Raw genomic sequence first — 16,807 nt, 5'->3', positions numbered from 1 at the left:
GGATCACCTATGCGGCGGGGAAGGGGTGGAAAGAACAGGGAATGAAATGCAGGGGAGAGGATGAGGTGAAGGGACACTTTCCAAACATGCTCTTAAACTGTAGACATGTTTCACATACTCCTACTAGTAAGTAATGTGTTATTACTTTTAATTAAGTAATTAAAATCAACCGCCGTGTGTTGGGCCAACCTAAAATGGAACAAAGAACCTGGCGAGATGGAAAATCTTCTTCTTAGCAAAGTATCCCAAGAATGGAAGAAAAAGTATCCAATGTACTCAACCCTACTATGAAACTAACTTATAGCTATCATAGGGAAGCTATAACCCAATTTTAACCCAGGCATATGGGGAGAGGGGAGAGGGAGAAGAGGGGAGGGGGGGGTGGAGGGAGGGTGATTGGCGGGATCAGGCCTCTGGTTCATCCTCTAAGGGTACATGTGAATCTCTCTAACTGTGGAACATAAATGTCTTAATACAATAACTAAGAAAAAGACATGAAGGCTATGTTAACCAGTTGGATGAAAGTAGTTCAAATTGTATACAGAAACAGGACACTGTACCCCATGATAGTATTAATGTACACTGCTATGATTTAAAAAAAAAAGAAAGAAAGAAAGAAAGGAACCTGGCTGTGCTGTATTACAAATGAACAATGTAGCCACATGGACAAAGTAGGAAGAAAAGATCTGACCTGAGTATAATTTGGAAAAATAGTATTATTACCACAAACTGGAAGGCTGAGACAAAAACACTATAATAAATTTGTTTCTCACAAGGATTGCAGGATTGAAATTCTGAAACTTCTTTATACATATATGAAGCAAATAAGCAACTAGATAGTGGATAACGAACCCCAGCTTTCTTGCTGTTGGAGAAAGTCACAAATAAAGAAAGGAGAAATTTAGAGGAAACTAGTGGTATCAGGTTGAGATTAGACGTGGCAGGATAAACTTTCTCTTGTCTCAGCCTCTCATGTAGGTGGGACTATAGGTCTGTGCCACCATGCCCGGCTAGTTTTTCTATTTTAGTAGAGACAGGGTCTTGCTCTGATTCAGGGTGGTCTCAAACTCGTGAGCTCAATCAATCCACCTGCCTCAGCCTCCCAGAGCGCTAGGATTACAGGTATGAGCCACCGCGCCCAGCTGATTTTATTACATTTTGAGATTTAAAATGTCATAACAAAGTGCTTTGGACTATGCTACAGTACATCAAAAAATCAGGCTAAAACTAATCTGTGAAACTCAGTTTTACATTGTTATTAAGGCAGAAGAAAGATACGTTAATCATTATATGGGACACCTTGTAATCATCAGGAGGAGGCAGCATGATGTAGTGATTTAAAAGACTATCTGGTGCTCCTCCCTAAATTATACTCACAGAAACAGAAATTTTAAAAAATTGTCCTGAAAACCCATGTTTTGGTAAACTACCTTTCTCAGCCTCTTGTCATGAATCAAAATCAAAAGATGGTTTCTAAGCATCAATGAAAAAGAAATACTCTTTTTGAATACAGAAATAGTCCATCTGTACGTACAGAGCGGAATATTCCTAGTTCTTAGTTTGTTTGGTCTTTTGACAGAAATTCTTATGAGTAGCCACATTTGCCCATGTGCTAATAAGCATGTAAACTCATGATGAAACAGTGTCTTTGGAGCTGTTGTTGAGTTTACTTTTCCATCAGGAATGACCAGATTCTGTGAGGTCAATTCTGAATTCGCTGCCCATGAAAACCCTTTGGAGGGAAAGGGTTCTGGCAGAGCCTCTCCCCTCTCCTAAACAGCCCGATTGAGTCTTCAGCAGAACCTGGCCCTGGCAAAGGATCCCTCAAGTCAACTATTAGTAAAGTTTAAAATTAGCATGAACTGTGTCAAGAACTTCAGCTGGCGGCTGCTGCTGCTGTCTTTTTTTTTTCTTTTTTTGGAGACAGAGTCTTACTCTGTCGCCCAGGCTAAGTGCGATGACCTCAGCCTAGCTCACAACAACCTCAAACTTCTGGGTTCAAGGACTATAAGCACCCACCACAATGCCTGGCTAATTTTTCTATTTTTAGTAAAAACAGGGTCTCTCTGCACCCAGTCTACACCCAGCTTTTTATTTTTATTTATTTATTTTTTGAGACAGTTTCATTTTATTGCCCTCAGTAGAGAGCGGTGGCATCACAGCTCACAGCAACCTCAAAATCTTGGGCTCCAGAGATTCTCTTGCCCCAGCCTCCCATGTAGCTGGGACTACAGACACCTGCCACTATGTCGGCTATTTTTTTTAGACAGAGCCTCTAGCTGTCCCCTTGGGTAGAGTGCTGTGGAATCACAGCTCATAGCAACCTCCAACTCAGGGGCTTAAGTGATTCTCTTGCCTCAGCCTCCCAAGTAGTTGGGACTACAGGCGCCTGTCACAATGCCCAGCTATTTTTTGGTTGTAGATGTCATTGTTGTATGGCAGGCCCGGGCTGGATTCAAACCCACCAGCTCTGGTGTATGTGGCTGGTGCCTTAACTGCTTGAACTACAGGTGCTGAGGCTATGCCCGGCTATTTTTTAGAGACGGGGGTCTCGCTCTTGCTCAGGCTGGTCTCAAACTTGTGAGCTCAATCGATCCACCCATTTCAGCCTCCCAGAGTGCTAGGATTACAGGCATCAGCCAGCTACACCTAGCTTCTTTTTCACAACGATTTCCCCAGTCCTATGTACAGAAAACAAGAAACATCTACCACAGGGCCATTTTCCTCACTCTGAATAACCACAGACCTGGGCATTTTGTGGCTGTCATATTCTTTTGTTTTTTTTTTTCTTCTTAATCAGGCCCAGGTGATATTCGATCCCGCTGGCACTGGGTGCACAGCTGGTGCTCTAACCACTGAGCTCTGGTGCCCAGCTTATGACTCATATGTTATTCACAGCACACAGCCAGTGCTCTCTCAGCAGATAAAACAACCCCTAAGGCAGTGGTTCTCAACCTTCCTAATGCCGCGACCCTTTAATACAGTTCCTCATGTTGTGGTGACCCCCGACCATAAAATTATTTTTGTTGCTACTTCATAACTGTAATTTTGCTATTATGAATCATAATGTAAATATCTGATATGCAGGATGGTCTTAGGCAACACCTGTGAAAGTGTCGTTGGACCCCCAAAGGGGTCACAACCCAAAGGTTGAGAACCTCTGCCCTGGGGTCTTTTTTTTTGCCCAGGGCTGGGTTTGAAGCCGTCACCTCCGGCACATGGGGCCAGCACCCTAACTCCTTTGAGCCACAAGCACAATCCCTGCCCTAACGTCTTAACAGCAAGTATTGTTTACTCTTAACTAAGTTTCAAATATTGTACTCTGGGTCCAACACCAAAGGGAATTCAAATTTTCAGTTACATACACACACAATAGATTTTTTTTTTAAAGAATCAAGAATTGAAATTGCAAATACTGTATAAAGATTTTGATGAATCTTTCTTTCATATTTATTCCAGCTTCAGAACCCTTAACTGAACATATGGGTTTCCAAAATTAGTCACTGTTTTTATGAAGAACTTGGCCCTTCATTGGGCCTGATCTAAACAACAATGACAGTATATGAGGTTATCCAAGGACATTAGCCATCATATTCTTTACTTGAAACAGCAAAGTAACACCAATCCTAGCTCTTTATTTGTGAAAGGGAAATGAGTAAGGGAAGGTGAAGGAGAAAACTCCTATTTTATCTAATTCCTAATTGTCAGTAACGGGAATTGGGCGTGATAGCCAGCTGACAGCTATCATCCAGGTACTTGTTAAAGTTGATTTACCAGAACTGTCTACCTTCTTCCTTCACCTTCCAAGTGTCTCCTGACAAAGCTGGGCCCAATCGAAGAGAGACAACCTTTTCAAGGCTACTGAAGTGGCATCGCTGGCTGAAAATCCCCACACTGGCTTCAGCGTCTATTTATAGAAAACCTAGGGCAGTCATGCTTCTGTTTATATTTTGTTTAGATTAGCAAATTTCTTTTAGGAACTACAATCATTTCATGGGTAACTTTTATTTGACATCAATTGAGGTAAATGGATATTTTAGAATGAGTTATGAGTTTTCATCATGTCTGCAACTATAGCTGCACAATATCACTTATAAATATATGCTATTGTGATAGACCAAACTTGCTTTAAATTACATATCAGTGTAAGTCCAATTATCTATGTAAGAAGTATTCTGCGCCTTTCTTCTACTTACATGGCTGTTTAACAGAAATAAAATTGTTTCTAGATTTTGTTTTGAGATGGAGTCTCACTCTGTTGCCCTGGGGTTGAGTGCCATTGTGTCATCATAACTCACAGCAACTTCAATCTCCTGCGTTCAAGCAATCCTCCTGCCTCAGCCTCCCAAGTAGCTGTGGGTGCCCACCACAACACCAAGCTATAAAATTGATATTTTATTTCATATTCAGGACAATATGCTAATAAGAAGTAAACAGAATTTTCATATCCATTAGTCTTCTACTATAAAAATTAAAAGAAATAAAAGTTTGGCTAGTATATTTAATAATATCACCTTACCTCCACAATGTATCTTTGGTTACAGAATTTTCATTCTTTCATCTTAAAAATTGGGTCAGAAAGTGTACTAGCTCACTAGTATACTTATTAGACATCAGATAAAATATAGTAGAAACTTTGCAAATTGACCACCCAGGGGACTGTCACAAACTGGTCAACATACAGAGATGGTCAACATAAGGAACTAGGCCTACTGTGCTGATACGTATGTGTGGTGCGTGTCCCATCTATGAAAATTAGGTCAACTTAAGGAGGTGGTCAACCATGGAGGTTCCACTGTATTCATTATTTGAAACTGCAAAATAATACTAAAATTCCCTCATTCATTTGTTTGTTCATTCACTCAACAAATATTTACAGAACATCGTATTATGCCAGGCACTGCTTTAGGCACTAAGGATTCAGCAATGTTGGGGTAGAGGGGATGTGGAGAATCTCTGTCATTTGGAGGACATATTCCAGCGAAACATAAACAAATAAATTGATAAATGTATGGCATAATGTTGGAAAAGTTCTAAGAATAAAATGAAAGACAAGATAAGAGCACAGACTAGCACTGCCCAATGGAACTTTCTGCAAGATGTGTCTGTATTGTTGTCTAATATGGTAATTATTAGCCACACGTAGCTAATGAGTGGCTAGAAGGACCAAAGTACTGAGTTTTTAATTTTATGTAATTTAATTTCAATTGTTACATATGGCTAGTGGCTACCAGGTTAGACAAGGACAGAGGTTGACACACAGATGCAGACAGAAGTAGCCTCACTTAGCGGAGGTGGTCAGGGAAGGGATGCCTCTGAGCAGGAACTGACACAAAGCCAGGGAGGGACCTAGAACCTGACCTTCCCCCAGAAGAACAAGCCTAAATGTCAGTGCTCCAGAGCAAAAAAAAAAAAATCACAGCACAGCATGGCGCCTCTTCAAAGACTATCAGTGCCAGTTCTATAAGATCGCCCACTAAAGTCACCACTATACCGAAGGTGGTGGGTTCAAACCTGGCCCCAGCCAAACTGCAACAAAATAAATAGCCGGGCATTCTGGAGGGCACCTGTAGTCCCAGCTACTCGGGAGGCTGAGGCAAGAGAATCGCCTAAGCCCAGGAGCTGGAGGTTGCTGTGAGCTGTGTGATGCCACGGCACTCTACTGAGGGCGATAAAGTGAGACTCTGTCTTTAAAAGAAAAAAAAAGTTCATTTAACTTGCAAGAATGAAGTGTTGACAAGTGGTGTGTCACAGTGACCTGTCCTCCCCAATGAATTTCTTTGCCTTCTCTGAACATATAACAAAAATTATTTGCTCAATTATATTTCTATTGCCTCAGCTGCCAGGAAATTCAGCATTAAATGCTCAATAGCAATAACTAAAATACTGTTAAGTTTTTGGAATAACTATCTCCTGTTTTCTCAATATGGTTTTGTGTTTTTATTGTATTTATCCCATTGTGTTAGTTTCTTTTGTTTTAATCTACTAGAAATATTTTTGGACAGAAAGGATATGAGCTGTAATCCCATCAAATGGTTTAAAAAATGAGGTTAACTGCTATTTGTTTTAAACTACATCTTAATAAAAGTTTGTGTTAAAGAACAGACTGTGAGAACTTAAGACGATGAAAGGTCCTCTAGTGATCTTTATTTTCTGGAAAACAATGAGCCTAAAGAGTCTAATAAGTCACAAAAAAACAGGGAGAATCTAGCTAAACTTGTTAGAACCAGCTGAGAAATGTTTCTCAAACCACTACGGTATTACAGCAGCAAAGAGTCTTAGAGAGTAGATTCAATTAGAAAAGAAGTGCATATAGGAGGTTAGGCAACCCAGAAGTGTCCAGCTAGGAGAAACCAGTTTCATGACTCATATGGCTCAAAAGATACTAGGAGACGTAGGGTCCCCCTGACAGAATCAAGCCTGATCCTGGAAAGGATAGATGTACTCACTAGAGATCAAAGGAGATTAAAAGCGTGGGCTCCTGAGCTGAACCAACAACTCTGCCATTTGCTATGAAATATTGGGCCAGTTACTTAACATGTTTGTGCCTCAGTTTTCTCATCTGTAAAATGGGGATAATAATAGCTTCTATGTCATAATGTTGTTGTATCACTTAGAACAGTCCTTGGTACAAATATGGTAAGGGTTCAATAACTGTTGATTATTATTAGCAGAAAAATGATGTGCTTTGCAATCAAATGCATTGGGGTTTCATGCAAATGCACTTTGGTTTAAATCTGTCACCTCTGAAATCTTTGGAAGGGTCTCTATGTCCCAGTTATAATTCATATGCAAAATAAGAATAATAACATCTAAAATAACATGGCTCTAAAAGGTAAAGACATCAGATAAGAGATAGAAATCCATTCCAAAACTCCTTGGACATAATAAATGCTTATTAAATATCAGTCCCCATCCTCTTCTCTCCTGCACTTTATACTCTCAGATCTGACACTGGCAGGCTGCTGCCTCCTCTGCTATAAAGATTTTCCCTGCACTTGTGAAAGACTCAGGAGGCCATTTGCCTCCCTACTATTTTCAATTATCATAGTAATGAAAAATATGCATTTTTAACTTGAGACTTTAAAAAAAATCTATTACATATTCTTACCTGATTTAATCATTGTAGTATTACATGACTACAGGGAATTATTCTAATGAATGGCATATTATATTATCCATACTTTTTTTTTTTGAGACAAAGTCTCTGTTGCCCAGGCTTGAGTGACATGGTGTCAGCCTCGCTCATGGCAACCTCAAAATTCCTGGGTTCAAGGGATTCTTCTGCCTCAGCCTTCTCAGTAGCTGGGACTACAAGTGCCCACCACAACACCTGGCTAATTTTTCTGTTTTTAGTAGAGACAGGGTCTCACTCTTGCTCAGGCTGGTCTCAAACTCCTGAGCTCAACTGATCCACCTGCCTCAGCTTCCCAGAGTGCTAGGATTACAGGTGTGATCCACCATGCCTAGCCATACTTCTGAACCAAAAATTCTATGATAACCTGGTTTAATGGCCCTGTTTCTTTCTACGTAATGCCTAATAGCCTATCATTAAAATATACATACAAGGCTGAATTTTTTTCTATACTTGATGATTTGTAATTGGTACCTTCTGTTGTGGTTAACGGATTCCCCTTCAACCATTCAGAGATTTTTTTCAGATGTGATTGTTACATATTGCATAGATACACAAGAAATTCATGACAAAATATAAGTAGATAACATTAAAACGAACTTAGTTCTTAGTTTAAGAATTACTAAGACCTATTAGCCTCAAAAGCCTTTGTCTGCTCTTTCTTGGTCCTATTACGCTCACTGTACCCCAGCCCTTCCTCAAGTAAATACTGTCTTAAATTCTGTGATGCTATTTTCTTTATAGTTTAACATATACGTATGTATCTGTAAATAAAACATTGCTTAATACTGTTTTTAAAGTTTATATAATACAATTATTCTGTATGGCCTTCTTTTGTAATTTGCTTTTATAATTCAACTTTATTTATTTATTTTTTGTAGAGACAGAGTCTCACTTTATCACCCTTGGTAGAGTGCTGTGGCATCACAGCTCACAGCAACCTCCAACTCCTGGGCTTAAGTGATTCTCTTGCCTCAGCCTCCCAAGTAGCTGGGACTACAGGTGCCTGCCACAACGCCCGTCTATTTTTTGGCTGCAGTTCAGCCGGGGCCAGGTTTGAAACTGCCCCCCTCGGTATATGGGGCCAGTGCCCTCCTCACTGAGCCACAGGCACTGCCCTATAATTCAACTTTAAATTCCTACTTTATCCATTTTTATCAGTGTAGCTGTAGCTCATCAAGTTTCATTGTTTTAAAGTAGTCTATTAAATAAAAAAAATTTTAAGAGACAATGCCTTGCTCTGTGGCCCAAGCTGGAGTGCAGTGATGTGACTAGTTCACTATAGCCTTCAACTCAAGAGATCCTTCTACCTTAGCCTCCCAAATATCTGGGACTACAGGCACACACGACCATACCCAGCTAATTAAAAAAAAATTTTTGTAGAGATGAGGAGGTGCTTGCTATGCTGCCCTGGCTGCTCTTAAACTCCTGAGCTCAAACAATCTTCTGACCTTGGCCCCCTAAAGTGCTAGGATTAAAGGTATGAGCTACCACACCAAGCATTATAGACCATATATTTTTTTTTTTTGAGACAGAGCCTCAAGCTAGCCCCCTGGGTAGAGTGCTGTAGCATCACAGCTCACAGCAACCTCCAACTCCTGGGCTCAAGCGAGTCTCCTGCCTTAGCCTCTCAAGTAGCTGGGACCACAGGCGCCTGCCACAACGCCTGGCTAGTTTTTGGTTGCAGCCGGCATTGTTGTTTGGTGGGCCCAGGCTGGATATAGACCATATTTTAATTATCCATTCTCCTGTCAATGAATGAGTGGATTGTTCCCAGTTTTTTTCTACTACAAACAACATAGCTATAAACATTCTTGTGCCTAACTCCTAGGCTAGCACTTCTCAGAATGTTGGTGAAGGAGGGGTTTTCTTTTCAATCCTTGGGGGACTGATGCTTTTGTAAAATACAATAAAAATAAATTTCCATCAGCATATGCCTACCATATGACCCAGCCGTCCCACTCCCAGGAATTTATTTAGCCAAGACAGATGGAAGCACATGATCACATAAAGATTTATTTGTACAGAAATGCTCACAGGCGCTTTAGTCGTGGTAGCCAAAAACTGGAAACAATTCGCATGTTCATTAATAGAAGAATGAACAAACCAGCTCTGGCATATCCAGACAATGGAAGGCAACTCAGCAACAAAAAGAAATGAACTACTGATATATACAACATCCCAACTAAAGTGCATGATAATTATGCTTGTAAAGGAAGCTAGACAAAGCAGGTGTACACTCTGGAAAATCCCATTCACGCGCATTTCTAGCCAGTGCAAACTAATCTTCAGCAACAGAAAGCAGATCAATGGTTGCCCTCGGGAGGGGACAGGAGTGGAAGACTGTGGAGGGTCAAATGGGAGGAATAACAAAGGGGCAAGAAAATAGGGAGTGACGGACAGGTTCATTACGTTGGTGGTGGGGATGATTTTATGGGTGTATGCACACATCAAAAAAAAATTTTTTTCTTTGAGACAGAGCCTCAAGCTGTCCCCCTGGGTAGAGTGCCATGGCATTTCAGCTCACAGCAACCTCCAACTCCTGGGCTCAAGCGAGTCTCCTGCCTCAGCCTCCCAAGTAACTGGCACCCACCACAATACCCAGCTATTTTTTGGTTGCAGCTGTCATTATTGTTTGGCGGCTCGGGCTGGATTCGAACCCGCCAGTTCGGATGTATGTGGCTGGTGCCTTAGCCACTTGAACTACAGGCATTGAGCCCACACAGTTTATCAAGGCTCAACGCCTATAGTGCAGTGGCTAGGACACCAGCCACATACACGGAGCTGGCAGGTTCGAACCCAGCCAGGCCCGCCAAACAACGACAACTACAACCAAAAAATAGCTGAGCATTGTGGTGGGCGCCTATAGTCTCAGCTACTTGGGAGGCTAGGCAAGAGAATTCCTGAAGCCCAAGAGTTTGAGGTTGATATGAGCTGTAAGACCAGGGCATTCTACTGAGGGTGACATAATGAGACTGTCTCAAAAAAAAAAAATTTATCAAGTTGTGGGCGGCACCTGTGGCTCAAAGGAGTAGGGTGCCGGCCCCATATACCAGAGGTGGCGGGTTCAAACCTGGCACCCACCAAAACTGAAAAAACAATTTATCAAGTTGTATACTTTAAATATGTGCAGTGTAGTCTATATCAGGTATACCTCAATAAAGCTATGAATAATAAATCACTAGAAAAACATGAGAAAAACCCCACAAAATACAAGTTATTGTTATTGAATTTGATATAAAATTATTTCAATAAATTGAATCAGATGAAAAGGCAAAGGAAGACAACATCTGTACCATTATTCACTGAAAGTATGATTAATATAAACTCTACTTATCTTGATGCAAATCAGTGTTGGACCCCAGATACAATTAAAGTAGCAATATTCTAAGTCACATGTGAAATGGTTTGTCCAGCAGTGGTTCGCAGCCAAAGTTGGCCCCTTAGTGTCAGCTGAGGACTCTAGACGGGGTGACAAGAGTGAGACTCTGTCTCAAAAAAAAAAAAAAAAAAAAAGCCACCTGAGGAATTTCTCATAGCAACCTCAAACTTTTTGGCTCAAGCAATCCTCTTGCCTCAGCCTCCTGAGTAGCTGGGACTCCAAGTGCCCACCACAATGCCCAGCTAGCTTTTTAGTAGAAGTGAGGTCTCACTCTTGCTCAGTCTAGCCCTGAGGAACTTTTAAAACACAAAGACATATAGACTTCACAAATATTTATTTGTACCCTCTGTTCTGAGGTGATTCTAAACATGCTTGGTTAAAGGCACACATGTTGTCTTAGTAAATATTAATACTATGGTAACCATAGAACAAATATTTAACAATTACATTTAAGTAGTTAGCTAATAAGTCCAATCAACTTAGTCTTTACACCCTAACAAGGTAGCAGCTGTTTGAAAAAGCTATATGAAAAATTGAAAGAAAAAGTTATTTTATTCTTAAATAACCACAGTTACTAATAGGATGTGTGCACCTGTCCTCAAACCCGGGAATCAGACTGGATCCTGTCACCTTCATCTTCTGTTCCACCCTGATAATCATGGGATCTGCTTTTCATTCCAGCAACCACTGAAATCCCAGCTTTGCATGAAAGGAATGAAGCATGTTTAATATCAGACCTGAACTATCCTAAGCTAATAGTTCACAGTGTTCAACAGCTTCCAGGTATCACTATGTTCTCCTTGAATATTTAAAATATCCCAAAGTCCTCTGTTGGGTTTGTTGTAGTGCCCCAGGGCACCCTGGCACACGATTTGGGAGCCACAGGTCTGGGATAAGGCCCAGGTGTAAATATTTCTGACATGTTCACTTTGAGATTCTAACATGGGACAGGATTGCAAACCACTGCTCCGGAGTGTGAGCTGGGAACAGAATGGTTATGTTGTAGATTATAGACAGATTCAACTCTTCTTGACAAGGCCGCAGAGTTCTGCAATGTGGCTGCACTATAGTGACATGCCAGCAGCAGTGTCAAAAGTTCCTGCAGCTCCCCATCCTTACAGCTGATTTTTAGACTTTAAAATTGTGGCCACTCGGGAGAGTGTGAAATAGTCTCACCTGGTGGCTTGTGTTGGCCTCTCCCTGAACTCCTGATGAAGTTAAGCATTTTCATGTTTTTATTTACCATTCCCATTTCCCGTCTGTGTAGCTTCTCTTCAGACTTTTTATTGTTCTCCAGAGTACTCATTTTCCTTTATTAGTTTGTCAGTTATATCTATGGCAAATATCTTTCCCCTACTATTTATAGCTTGCTTTTTCATTCATTTTACGGTGTTTTTAATGAAGTGAAGTCCAGCTTTCTAATGGACAGGTTTCTGTTTCCTAATTATTTGGTAATTTTATGGGTAGCACAAATTCTCTCTCAGTTTGTGGCTTTTTCCTGCTACTCTTTTAACGATGTCTTTTTTTTCTTTTCTTTTTTTTTGGACAGAGTCTCACTTTGTCACCCTGGTTAGAGCTCACAGCTCACAGCAACCTCAAACTCTTGAGCTCAAGCAATCCTCTTGCCTCAGCCTCCTAGTAGCTGGAACTACAGGTGTTCACCACAATGCCTGGCTATCTTTAGAGACTGGGTCTCTCTCTTGCTCAGGCTGGTCTCAAACTCATGAATTCAAGCAATCCACCAGCCTTGGCCTCCCAGAGTGCTAGGATTATAGGCATAATGATGTCTTTTGATGAAGTAATGGCCTTGATCTTAAGGTAGTGCAATGACAGTTCTTTGCCTTATGGCTAACATTACTGGTATCTCATTCAAGAAATCCTTCCTTTTTCCAAGGCCATAAAGCTATTCTCTTACACAGTTTCCAAAAGCTTAAAAGTTTTATCTCTTACAATTTAAGTCTTTTAATGAACCTGAGATTAATTTTTGTGTATGGAATGAAGTACAGATCTATTTAATTATTTTCTATGTGAATAATCCATTTCCTTTGCACCGTTTAATACACTGCCCCTCCTATGCCATTGATGTCAAGTGACAGCTCAGCCATAAATCATACTGACATAAGAGCACCTGTTTCTAGGCTGTGCCATAATGTTTCACTGATGTTCATAAGGTACTGAAGTGGGGAGTTTTCCTGAGAACAAAGGGGTACCTTACATCATCTAAACGTTATTTATTAAGTGAATTAAACTTTAAATTATCTGCACCATGCTGAATGTCATTACTAAGGTAGTCTAATAAAAATCTATAAATGAAAACAATATATTATACTTTGTACTAAAGGAGCAAATCCATATTAATGTTGAAATTTAATCAGTGAATATATGAAACCTAGAGTTTTTTCCTTACTGTAAATAATATATATGTAATTGTTAAAGAAAATATAGGTGATATCAAAAAGCAAGGAAAAAAATTACCCCTTGCAGGTGTATTACCTACCTTTCCTACGTCTACCCCCATCATTTAAGCAAGTTCAGGACCTTCGAATCTTCCCATGATTACCTACTGGGCCCCTTGAAGTCCTGAACACTTGTTTTTACTCACCAGGGTCTGGGTCTCAAACCAGGATCTGGTCTTCTACCTTGATGAACTTGGTTCAACCAGGACTCTCTGTGGCCAAGCTGGCAGTGGCTCATGGGTCCTCTCCCTGATCACTCCACAAGTTCCTACTTTTTCTTTTTGTTGGTGGGTGATATTAACACATGTCAAGATATCTTAAAGATCAAAAATATTGAACAACTGCTGTCCCATAATTATTGCATGTGGCCAATAATATTTCTGATGGTTCACATCAGCTTCTTCTGGCTGGGTTAGAACCTAGTATCTTGGCCAGGCGCAGTGGGCTCACACCTGTAATCCTAGCACTCTGGGAGGCCAAGGCAGGGGGATTGCCCTGAGCTCACAGGTTTGAGACTAACCTGAGCAAGAGCAAGACCCCATCTCTATAAATAGCCAGGTATTGTGGCAGGCACCTATAGTCCCAGCTACTTGAGGAGCTGAGAAAAGAGAGTCGCTAATGCCCAAGAGTTGGAGGTTGCTCCAAGCTGTGATGCCACTGCACTCTACTGAGGGTGACAAAGTGAGACTCTATCCAAAAAAAAAAGAACCTAGTTTCTTATCGATACAGCTACCAACTAAATACAGAGACTTTGGGAATCAGCATAAGGGACTGGGCGTGGTGGCTCACACCTGTAATCCTAGCACTCTGGGAGACCGAGGCAGGTAGATTGCCTGAGCTCACAGGTTCGAGACCAGTCTGAGCCAGAGTGAGACCTCATCTCTAAAAATAGCTGGGTACCTGTAGTCTCAGCTGAGGCTGAGACAAGAGAATCACTTGAGCTATTACATCACAGCACTCTACTGAGGGTAACAAAGTGAAACTCTGCCTCAAAAAAATAAATAAATAAATAAAAGTAGCAGCATAAGGAAAAATACATGTGCTCAGCAAGAAATCCCAGAGAAGACTGTTTGCTTAGCTGAATGTTTCTATCCAGAAGGAACACTCCAGTGCACGCATTTTCTAAACATTATAACCAGACAGAAATTCTCCATATTTTTCATAAGTTTCGAGCAATTACGTACAAAATACAGGCAAACTGTTTTGGGGTTTTTTTGGCGGGGGGGGAGTTTGGCCTATCTTTAACACGTAGCTAAAAGGAAAACACTTTGTTAAGTCACTGTAAGTTATATTCTGGGTCCCCCAAGCAAAAAGTAATACATATCACATTCCTTTTTCCAATGACAAATAAAAACTATCCAAGTCAGAAAAAAAATTTTCCTCAATTTTCTCTCCTTTCCTTTCTGTTGTTCTCCTTCCAACATTCACCGAGTGGCTGTGCATTCAGGTGCCAAATCCCTGGCATACTAAGCTGCATTACGAAGGAAACTGGTGGTTTCATTTATATGCAAGTTTTTTTTTGTGTAAGACAAGTCTGTTCCTTTAAAGGACAATTTGTTAAGCCATTCATTTAATTCAGCTCCCGAAAATTAACTGAAGTCAGCTGAGGCACTGTGACCTCACTACCATCCTCCCGGATAAGAGGAATATCTCAAAGGACATAATTCTAGCTGGGGGCTCAGAGAAGGAAAGCCTTGTTCCAGAAAAAAGACCCATAGAGAGGAGATTTTCCTTCAGGAAAGAGGTTATTTCATACTATTCCAGAAGAAAAATATACTGTAGGCTCTCTTGAAAAACAAAGAAGACAGTAATAAAGGACCATTCCCCACGTGAATCTTTCTAAATACAGAATATAAATGTCTTAACACAGTAACTAAGAAAATGACATGAAGGCTGTGTTAACCAGTTTGATGAAAATATTTCAGATTGTATACAGAACCAGCACACTGTACCCCATGACGGCATTAAGGTACACAGCTACGATTTAATAAAAAAATAAAAAAATAAGGGACCATTCCTGACTGTGCAGTTATTAGCTAAGAGCAGTACTGACATGGAACTATTAATATAACCTAGATTTTCTTAAAATTCCCTTGGGACAAGGATGTAGGAGAATAAAACAAGTAATATCTATCTATCTATTTATTTGTTTGTTTGCTTAGGAGGAAGGAGGATCTTGCTCTGTCTCTCAAGGCAGAGTTCAATCATCCTAACTCACTACAACCTCAAACTTCCTGGGCTTACCTGATCCTCCTGCCTCAGCCTCCTCAGTAGCTGGGAATACAGGTGTGTGGCACCAGTGATTTGGCACCTCATGAGCTCCTGAGCTCCACCAATCCTCCCACCTCAGCCTCCCAGAGTGCTAGGATTATAGGTGTGAACCACCATACCCAGCTTGAGTGACTTTTTTTTTAACTAAGAAAAGAAAAATGTTTCTAGGACATATTGTTCCTTGGCTCTGTACTTGGGCACTTACGGTCTTGTTGGTTAACAAAATTAATTAACCATGTGTTCTGAGTATGTCTTCTTGTCCTCATGCAAAGTGATGCCATCTTTCAGTTGAATTTAAAAAAACTGCCTGAGTCTAAAAATCTGTTTATAATAACAAGTAACATCATTCCCCATTTTGCATGTAAGGTCTAGTAACCCATCAAATGATAAGGAGCACAGCCAATATTCAAAGCCCAGTGGTCCTGACCTGTCCACCAACTAAACCATACTGCCTAGCGCAGAACTGCAGCAAGCACCTAGAAATGAGGACACTGACAGTGCGTGAGATAACAGGAAATCCATGCTCTGAACTTAGGAAACGCAAGTTAGGAAACGCAAAAGTGGTCTAAGCAGAGTAAGACAGGAGCTTGTTAGGTGAAACTGGAGCGAAACCATCACCTAAGTATCTCTGTCATAGTCTGTTACAGTAGAAGGGATGGAGCTGCCTACACAGTATCAACTCTCCAGCTTCCTTACTAAAGAATTTTGGTGTGATGTGGGGTGACAGTGCTCCCAGCTTGAAGGCTACTTTCCCCAACCTCCTGAGCTTCCACAGGGGTGTTCAAGAAAATGTAACCAGCAGTGAAGTGGATGGAAGCCAGGGAAGCTCTTTAAAGTGAGTGGACTCCATTGGGAAATACGTATTTATACTTTCACCACTCTACTTCCTTCAAACTTGGGAAGTGCACACGACTGTTGGAGCACAGGAGCATCTCGGGGCCATGAGAAGAATTCTGACAACAATAAACCAACACTAAGGATGGGAGAAAAGGACGGGAGAAACCTGCGTCCCCTGTGACCATGGCGTTGTCATACCAGCCCAGAACCACTTACCTCTGGACTTCTTTCATGTTTTTGTTTGTTTGTTTGTTTTGTGTCTGTGTGTTGCCTGTTACAATCTTGATCTCATTTTTAATTGGGTGTTTATTATAGTTGTTTACTTATATGTGTACATTTTGGTCACTATATCTTTATCAGATATGCCTTTTACAAATATTTTCACTTACTCAGGAGTTCAAGACCAGCCTGAGCAAAAGGGAGACCCCTTCTCCAAAAACTAGGTGGGTGTTTGGTGGGAGTCTGTAGTCCCAGCTGTTCAGAAGACTGAGGCAAGTGAATGACTTGAGCCCAAGAGTCTGAGGTTGATGTGAGCTATGATGCCACGGCACTCTACCCAGGGTGACAAAGCAAGACTCTCTCTCAAAAAAAAAAAAGGTATAAAAACAAACAAATGAACAAACAAAGCCTACAAAACCTACCTCATTCATAACCTGGGGAGTGTCTGTACTGGTCAAAGGAAAAACCAGAATTCTCAATAAAGGTGGAAATGAGCGGTAGATGTCG

Source organism: Otolemur garnettii, unplaced genomic scaffold (assembly GCF_000181295.1).
Source record: "Otolemur garnettii isolate 467f Iridium unplaced genomic scaffold, OtoGar3 scaffold00057, whole genome shotgun sequence".
In the NCBI taxonomy this organism is placed as follows: Eukaryota; Metazoa; Chordata; class Mammalia; order Primates; family Galagidae; genus Otolemur; species Otolemur garnettii.
This window is presented reverse-complemented; position numbering follows the sequence as displayed.